The following is an 8,206-nucleotide window of genomic DNA, read 5'->3' on the forward strand; positions in this document are numbered from 1 at the left end:
CAGGGTGTGAAAGAATGGGTTCCTATCTGGACCAGCGGGGAAGCAGTGAGGACAGAACGTAGGAGCATTGCGAGGGACGCACCTTGAGGCAAGAGTGACTACAGGGGTCCTTCAAATCCTCCCTTCCCATTGGAGATCCCTACCCCTATTCTGGGGTTGTTGAAATCTCATAGTAGAGCCTGAAAAAGATCAACCTACTTTAGTGGATTCATCTTAGAAACTAGATAGGAGCCCTTTCTTTCACACCCTGACAAATGCCATGGACCCTCCTGGCCACAATGGCAGAAACATGTTGGTGACACTGATGGGGATGGGGCACTAATCCCGCTAGTCCCCTCCATTATTTTTTAATATTGAACAGGCTCTATGCAATTAAAGTGTTCTTGTAGTTTCTGCATCAATTTTTTATTTCACTCACTCACTTCCTTAGTAAGGGCCCCCACTTAGTTGTAGAAGTGCCTCCCTGTCTCCAGGTGAAGGCCCTCTCTCTATCAAACGCAGTTTTTATAGAGCGAGGTCTGCCGATGATGAAGCATGACACCTGGTGGTGTGTGAGGGCAGTCCTTGCATTTTTTTGAAATGCCCAATATCACATAGGTAATTGGCATAGTGTGCCTCTATCTCTTGTAAGAATCAGACACCTAGCCAGGGTAGCTTCTTGTTGTGTGTTCCATAGTTAGGTATGTCATTTGCAAAATCTTTAACTGCAACAATCCTGAAATGTGCCTCTATGGCACCTCTTAAGGTACAGCAATTGCTTCCTCCAAAACCCGCCCTCCATACCCAAGTCTTCACCCATTTCTCCTTAAGATCCACCTGGGGGTCTGGGGTATTGTTCATAATTTTCTGGTATATGAGAGATATAGCTTTCTCTAGGATCATCTCCAAAGGCAGTCTATCCTCCAACTGTGATGCGTCCATGAGAGTAGTGCCTCTTGGGACATGAGTCGCTATGGCAAAGCTTAATTGCAAATACTTGAAAGCCTCAGAACCTGCCAGATTGAACTCCCCTTGGAGGTCTTCTAGGGTTTTTGAATCGTCCTCCCCTGTACTTCTCCTAACTTGATCGTGATCAAGTCCATTTCCCAAATCCCTGTAGGTTCCTCACCTTCCAGAGCACATCAATGTCCCACAGCGGGGTTTCTTTTGTTAGGGTCACTTCCCATTATACACATCGCATTGTTCTTTCACATGCCTGTACACCGCCAGAGTGTGTTGCGGAAATGAAGTCCAAATCCCCTTACACAGTGTGGCCTGATGTCCCCTAGGGCCCACTGAATGTCTGTCCACCCTCAGCGAGGACTCGTCCCATGGAGCAAAGATGCTTACATTTAGGGAAGAACAATACCACCTCTCTTAAACGTCAATGGTTAATATCCCAATGGAGATTTTAGCTGGTTTTAATCCCAAAGCAATTTCCTTGTCTCTGTCTTTACCCACCGAAAGAACTCTGGCTGTATCCAGTAGGGAGTATTTAGAGGACATATGTATATTTTGGTAGGGAGATCATCGTAAACATTGCAGCCCTGCCAAGGAGAGAAAGTGGCAGGTAATGCCAGTGAATGACATCATGATGGAATTTGTAAAGGATTAAGTATCTTTTTCCAAAAGAACTCCTCCTTGTCCCTTGTAACATATATGCCCAAATATATAATTCACCCAGGATCTATAGGAATCGGGCAGGTTGAGACCTTCAGTGAGATTTGCCCCGCCAGTGGAAACAGTGCTGATCTCCCTCAGTTAATGCGAAAGCCAGAATAGTCCCCAAATAAGTCCAGCATTTGCAGCAGACAATCTGGAGTCAACTCCGGGTCTGCCAGGTAGAGTAGGATGTCGTCCACATATAAATACCTGCTTTCCTCCCATGTGTCCTCTCCAAACAGCTAAGGTGTTGCTTCATATCCAGCAAGCAAAGGTCCCAGGGCACAAATCATTGGGGACATCAGACACCCTTGCCTGGTCCCTCTTTCCAGATGGAACAGCTTTGAGAGTGTTCCAGTTACCCTGACTGTGGCTAGGGGTGCATTGTAAGCTAGACCCATCCAGGCCATGCAGTTGGTAACAAGGTCTTGCCTCATTTTTTATCAGGGCTTTGTATTCTTGTTGTTTCAGCTGCAGTACATGCTCAGTCTGCGATATTGATAAGAAGCACACCTACATTCTAACCTGATAGTGTCTGCTTTAACCTGTTCAGCTAATACAATGAAGTCTAGTCTTTAGCTGCCATTATGATGCCTCTATTAACGGTCTAATAGGTTTGCCATAAAGCTACGGGGTTGTGACTAAGTCCCCCTTTATCTGAAAAATAGTTGTCTGTCACTTTTTGTAGTTTCATCATCTCTTTCCTGTCTTTCAGGATCTAAAAATCCAACCACCAGGTAATATGAGGCTTCGGCTCGGATGTACACCCAGGAATGTCACCCAATGAGAGGGTGGTTAGATATCTCAATTCTTGGTGTTTCAGAACCAACCAAAGGTGTGTTCATGTGTGAGACAATGATCTATTGGGAAAATCCACGGTGGGCCCTGGAGAAAAAGGAGTATTGTCTGGTAATGATATTGGTCATCTGTCAGACCTCTACCAACTTCATGACCTCCAAAACCCTCACCAGCGGTGTTGCCCCTCCCTCCAGAACTAGAGTTCCCCAGGGAAAGTATAGTAGTATTGCTCCAATTTTTTCTAGGGTTGATGCCTGGAGCGGGTTGAGGGTGGGCAAGTAGAAAGTGATAAGGTTAAACTGCCTATTGTTTCATGTGCCTGTCGCCACCACAAACTTGCTCAGTGAGTTCCACATATTCCTCCCTCACCAGAAAGGGGACTGACTTTTTAATCAGGATGGCAACTTCCTCTCAAATCTGTTGTGAAACTTGAACGGCCTAACATCCTATACTTACCTCTATGGAACATTTCTCATGAATTCCCTATGAGGGGCATCTACTAAAGGAAAACTATGTCTGGGATGTGCCTCAGCAGGTATTCCATGACCACCCCTCTTTTGATCTTGCTTCCCAGGCCCTTAGAATTTAATATGAGAATACCCAATCTCTTTTAGCACTGCCACAGGACTATGTGACTCCGGTAGGTGACCCGGTGCTATTCAATAACTGCACCACCATTTTATTGAGGCCCACAGTCAGGGCTAGAACTACTGACCTATATCTTACATTGTAGCTGCATGTGTAACATCAAACTCTCCCCGACAAGCTACCCAACTACTCCCAACCGCAACCCTGTGCTGTCAGCTTAGTACTGTCCATTCCCCCATTTTGCAGCAAGCCTGCTGCCCCACCCACCTAGAACCATTGCATTACAAACCCAAAATAATATGTATTCCCTATGGGGCAGGATTCACCACCAAGGCAAACCTCAACACAACACAAGGGCAGTACGACGATTGACTACAATATAAGTGGAAAATGTACAAAGTGCTGTCATGGAGCCCTGAGTGACTGTGGGATCCTTGACCCTTGCCGCGGCATCTGTAGAGGAAGGACACTGCTGCTTGTGGTTATGGGCTAATCTATCCATAGGTCACCTATTTTACCAGTTTCGTCACAGCAGCTATCTCGAGGAGTTCGGGTTACCAACTCCTCCCGGTTGTCCATCAACGGGGATCACCACTGCCCCAGCTGAGACTGCTCCTCCACTTAGTCCTAGGCAGCAGCCGGTGTATCAAAGAATAAGGTCTTATCTGTAAAAGGACCTTGAGGCGCACCTGGTAGAGGAGCATGTGTTTAAATGGGATGGCTCTCCATTACTGTCTCACTTTGGCGGAGTGAAGCTGTTACAGAACCTTCAAGGTGTAGTCAGAAAAAACATGACTTTCGCAGTGCCACAGGTTAAGCTTATAAAATAACATCATTGTCTGCGTAATTAAAAATGCAGCATTGAAGGTCCACAGTAGCACCTCCAGCAGAGGATGGCAAGTCAGGGCTCTGTGTGCGCATACCACCAAACAAAATGGAGAGATATCCCCAGCTGGGACCCTAGCCATGTTTATGATAAATTGTTCCCCCATTCCCCCGTGACTACCACAATTTGAATATTGTTGTGCTCTGAACACCCCTTGCTCCCGGGCTTCTTGTTGACCAGAAATTTTCACTGTGAATCCGCGAATGGAGCCCTCAGCCTTAGAAATCCATTCCTTTGCCTCTGTTAACATATCCACTGTGTTATACTGATCCTGTGGGAGCAATGATATATTGATAAAAAACTCTCCAATCTTTCCCTCCAAGGAAGACCGGGAATCCTGAATGACATGATGGATGAAGGTAGCTTGCTCTGAAAAGGGATCAGTGGAGGGCAGTATGTCTCCCAGCGGGATTCCCACCAGGCCGACCGTGTGCCCTGTCAGTTGCCCCCATGATGTCGTGGCAGCAGGGCGGTCACACCGCCATAGGACCCCAAGTATAGATGGTGGTAGACCTGGGCGCCCAGGCCACCTATTCCTCTCAAAGTCAGGAGCTGCCCAGGGCCTTCAGCCAGGGGCACTTCAAGTTGGTGGTCCAAGTGCTCAGGCCCTCCCAGGCCCCTGAAGCAGGAATCAATCTAGGGCAATTTTCTCTCACAGTCCTTATATGAATTTAGGGCCCGTCCTAATACAGGGGTATTTTTAGGGTTCACGGCTAGGTTTGGGGTTTAGGATACAGGGGTATTTTTAGGGTGCAGGCTAAGTTTGGTTTTTAGGTACAGGGGTATTTTTAGGGTTCAGGGCTAGGTATGGGTTTTGGGGTACAGGGGTATTTTTAGGGTTCAGTGCTAAATATGGGTTTTGGGGTACAGGGGTATTTTTAGGGTTCATGGCTAGGTATGGGTTTGGGGGCACAGGGGTATTTCTAGGGTCCAGGGCTAGGTATGTGTTTTGGGGTACAGGGGTATTTTTAGGGTTCAGGGCTAGGTTTGGGATTTGGGGCACAGGGGTTTTTTTAGGGTTCAGGGCTAGGTATGGGTTTTGGGGTACAGGGGTATTTTTAGGGTTCAGGGATAGGTTTGGGTTTTGGGGTACAGGGTTATTTTTAAGGTTCAAGGATAGGTTTGGGTTTTGGGGTACATGGGTATTTTTAGGGTTCAGGGCTAGGTATGGGTTTTGGGGTACAGGGTTTTTTGGGGGTACAGGGCTAGGTTTGGGTTTTGGGGTACAGGGGTATTTTTAGGGTTCAGGGCTAGGTATGGGTTTTGGGGTACAGTGGTATTTTTAGGGTTCAGGGCTAGGTATGTGTTTGGGGTACAGGGGTAATTTTAGTGTTAAGGGCTATGTTTGGGTTTTGGGGTGCAGGGTGTATTTTTAGGGTCAGGATGGGTTACTGTTTAAGGGTGCCGGGGTATTTTACAGAGTAAGGGTGGGTTAGGATAATGGGGTACAGGGGTATTTAAAGGGACCAGGGTGGGATTTTTTTAGGGTGTACAGGGTAATTAAAAAAAACATAAAAAGATATATATATTTAATATATGTAGATATAAATAATTCAATTTAAATTAAAAACATTTTTTTTAAATTAACAAAATATATATGTGTATTATATATATATATATATATATATATATATATATATATATATATATATATATATATATATATATATATATATATATATATATATTCACTGAAAAAACCATAGGTTTTAAACCTGTTATAGTTAGGAAGTAGCATTCAAAAAACCTATGAAATTCACTGAAAAAACCATAGGTTTTACACACGTTATAGTTAGGAAGTAGCATTTACAAAACCTATGAAATTCACTGAAAAAACCATAGGTTTGACACATGTTATAGTTAGCTGGACATTTCACTCATATAAAACCAATGAAATTCCACCGTTATAGTTACTTGAGCTAACTATAACTCGCGCGCCCGCAATGCACTGCTGATGACTTCACATATCACATCACTCATGACATCATTTATTAAATGGGTTAGTTTTGAAAATTACATATATTTTATATGTGTAGATCTGATGGTTGGTTGAACAAGAATTTAGTATATAAGTGTATAAACGGTTGCTTTTTTGGTGAAAAATAGATTGTATAACTGACTGATTAAGTATATCTTAATGAGTACATGGGTTACTGAGTAATGTTTAAATATATACATATCTGTGTCAGTCTATCAGTTTCTGTTTTAGTGGCTGAATGTGTTGATAAGTAGCTATATGGCTGATACTTTATGTCTATGTACGTTATTGTTTCTTTATTATTAGTAAGAGTGTCTCAGTGTCTAAGTGTTAATATGCTACATTAGGAGATTTTACATATTGCATACATACAAGAATCAGTGACATACTATTCCTATATGTTGTAGGCAGCATATGTTAGATGTTAGATGTTATCAGTGATGTCATGAGTGATGTCACTGACCATGTGATGACTGATGTAATATGTGAAGTCATCAGCAGTGCATTGCGGGCGCGCGAGTTATAGTTAGCTCAAGTAACTATAACGGGGGAATTTCATTGGTTTTATATGAGTGAAATGTCCAGCTAACTATAACATGTGTCAAACCTATGGTTTTTTCAGTGAATTTCATAGGTTTTGTAAATGCTACTTCATAACTATAACGTGTGTAAAACCTATGGTTTTTTCAGTGAATTTCATAGGTTTTTTGAATGCTACTTCCTAACTATAACAGGTTTAAAACCTATGGTTTTTTCAGTGAATTTCATAGGTTTTTTGAATGGTACTTCCTAACTATAACAGGTTTAAAACCTATGGTTTTTTCAGTGAATTTCATAGGTTTTTTGAATGCTAATTTTGAACGATATCGCGAATGGAACCTATAGCTTTGTCAATGAATATGTGCAAATATTTTTTTCAGAAAGAAACAATTTTTTTGACTGTCAGAGTTGTATAGGGACTCCTTGTAAACCGCTAGTGGATTAGAAAGTCTCGACCTTGCCTTATTTTGAACATATTGAAATTTGTCAGGAAATGGTGATCGGCTTTGTAAAGTTTTGTGCGCGACCGGGTGCGCGCACCCTCCTATATATTTCGGGAAACATTGCAATTTCAACCCATCGAGTTTCTTCATAGACCCCAGTAAGAAGTTATAGTAGGTCAAAGAGACTGTACCTAGCCTTCATTTTTATTGTTTGGAAACTTTTCAGTAAATGGAGCCGAACGTCTTTTTAAACTTTCGTGCGTGACCGGATGTAGACACCCCGGTATTTTTCAAAGACATAAAACGTTTTATACTTTAACAATTTTGTGCTTGGATTCCCCTCAGAAGATGTACAAAAGCAGGATATGTTTAGGTTTACTCCTTTTCACGTTTTCAAACTTCAGTAAATTATACCGCTACTTCCAAATGACGTACGTGACCAGATACTGTCACCGCGTACACATCCCGATGCGCGCATGTGAAGTCATGTGACTTCAAAGCAACATTTCCAATTGGTTCTTAGTAGTTTCTGTTCTCCAATTTTCACACATTCCACCCACTTCCGTCCCTCACAACGTAGACGTGCTAATGCGTGTATGTGAAGTCATGTGACTCGAAAACAACACTTCCAATTGCTTCTTAGTAGTTTCTATTCTGGAACTTTCACGGACCACTCAAACCAGTTCCCTCACTATCTTTTGTACTCTGAAGGGAGAACAACGTTTTACATCTTTCCAAAGACTTCGGTGAAATGGCTGCCGCACAGAATTCCTCTTCCGAATCTGAGGAAAATTATCGACTACCTTTATCAAAAAGGAAGGAATCTTTCATCTGGCAATTTTTCACTTATCCTAAGGATCAAAAAAAAGTGAATGCGCCCAAAGTTACTTGCACAATATGTGAAACAGTTCTTTCAAGAGGAAATCCGTCGAAAAAATATTCCTTTTCCATACATACCATGATGAGGCATGTGAAACTAGTGCATCCAGAGAAATTTGCACAGGCATCGACAAGAGCTCTGGCCATGCAACTACCATCAGAGGTGGCCAGCACATCTTCTGGTGGACGACCTCCATCTCCATCCAGTGCAGGGATGGACTTGAGACCATATTTGTCAAAGGTGTATATGAAATGCAACTTCTGTGGAGAAATTCTTCTGTACGGAGAGCAGAGCCTCACTCTTATTAAAATAAAAATTGAGAGTCATCAATGCTCCGACAAAAGATAATTTTTTTCATTTCAATTTGATCCTGTGTCACAGTTTTACAGTTAAAAATTTTGGTGCAAGTTTTAAAAATCAAAAACAATATAACACTTGTTAAAAAAAAAAAA

The sequence above is a fragment of the Lissotriton vulgaris genome, chromosome 3_1 (genome assembly GCF_964263255.1).
Source record: "Lissotriton vulgaris chromosome 3_1, aLisVul1.2, whole genome shotgun sequence".
Classification (NCBI taxonomy): domain Eukaryota; kingdom Metazoa; phylum Chordata; class Amphibia; order Caudata; family Salamandridae; genus Lissotriton; species Lissotriton vulgaris.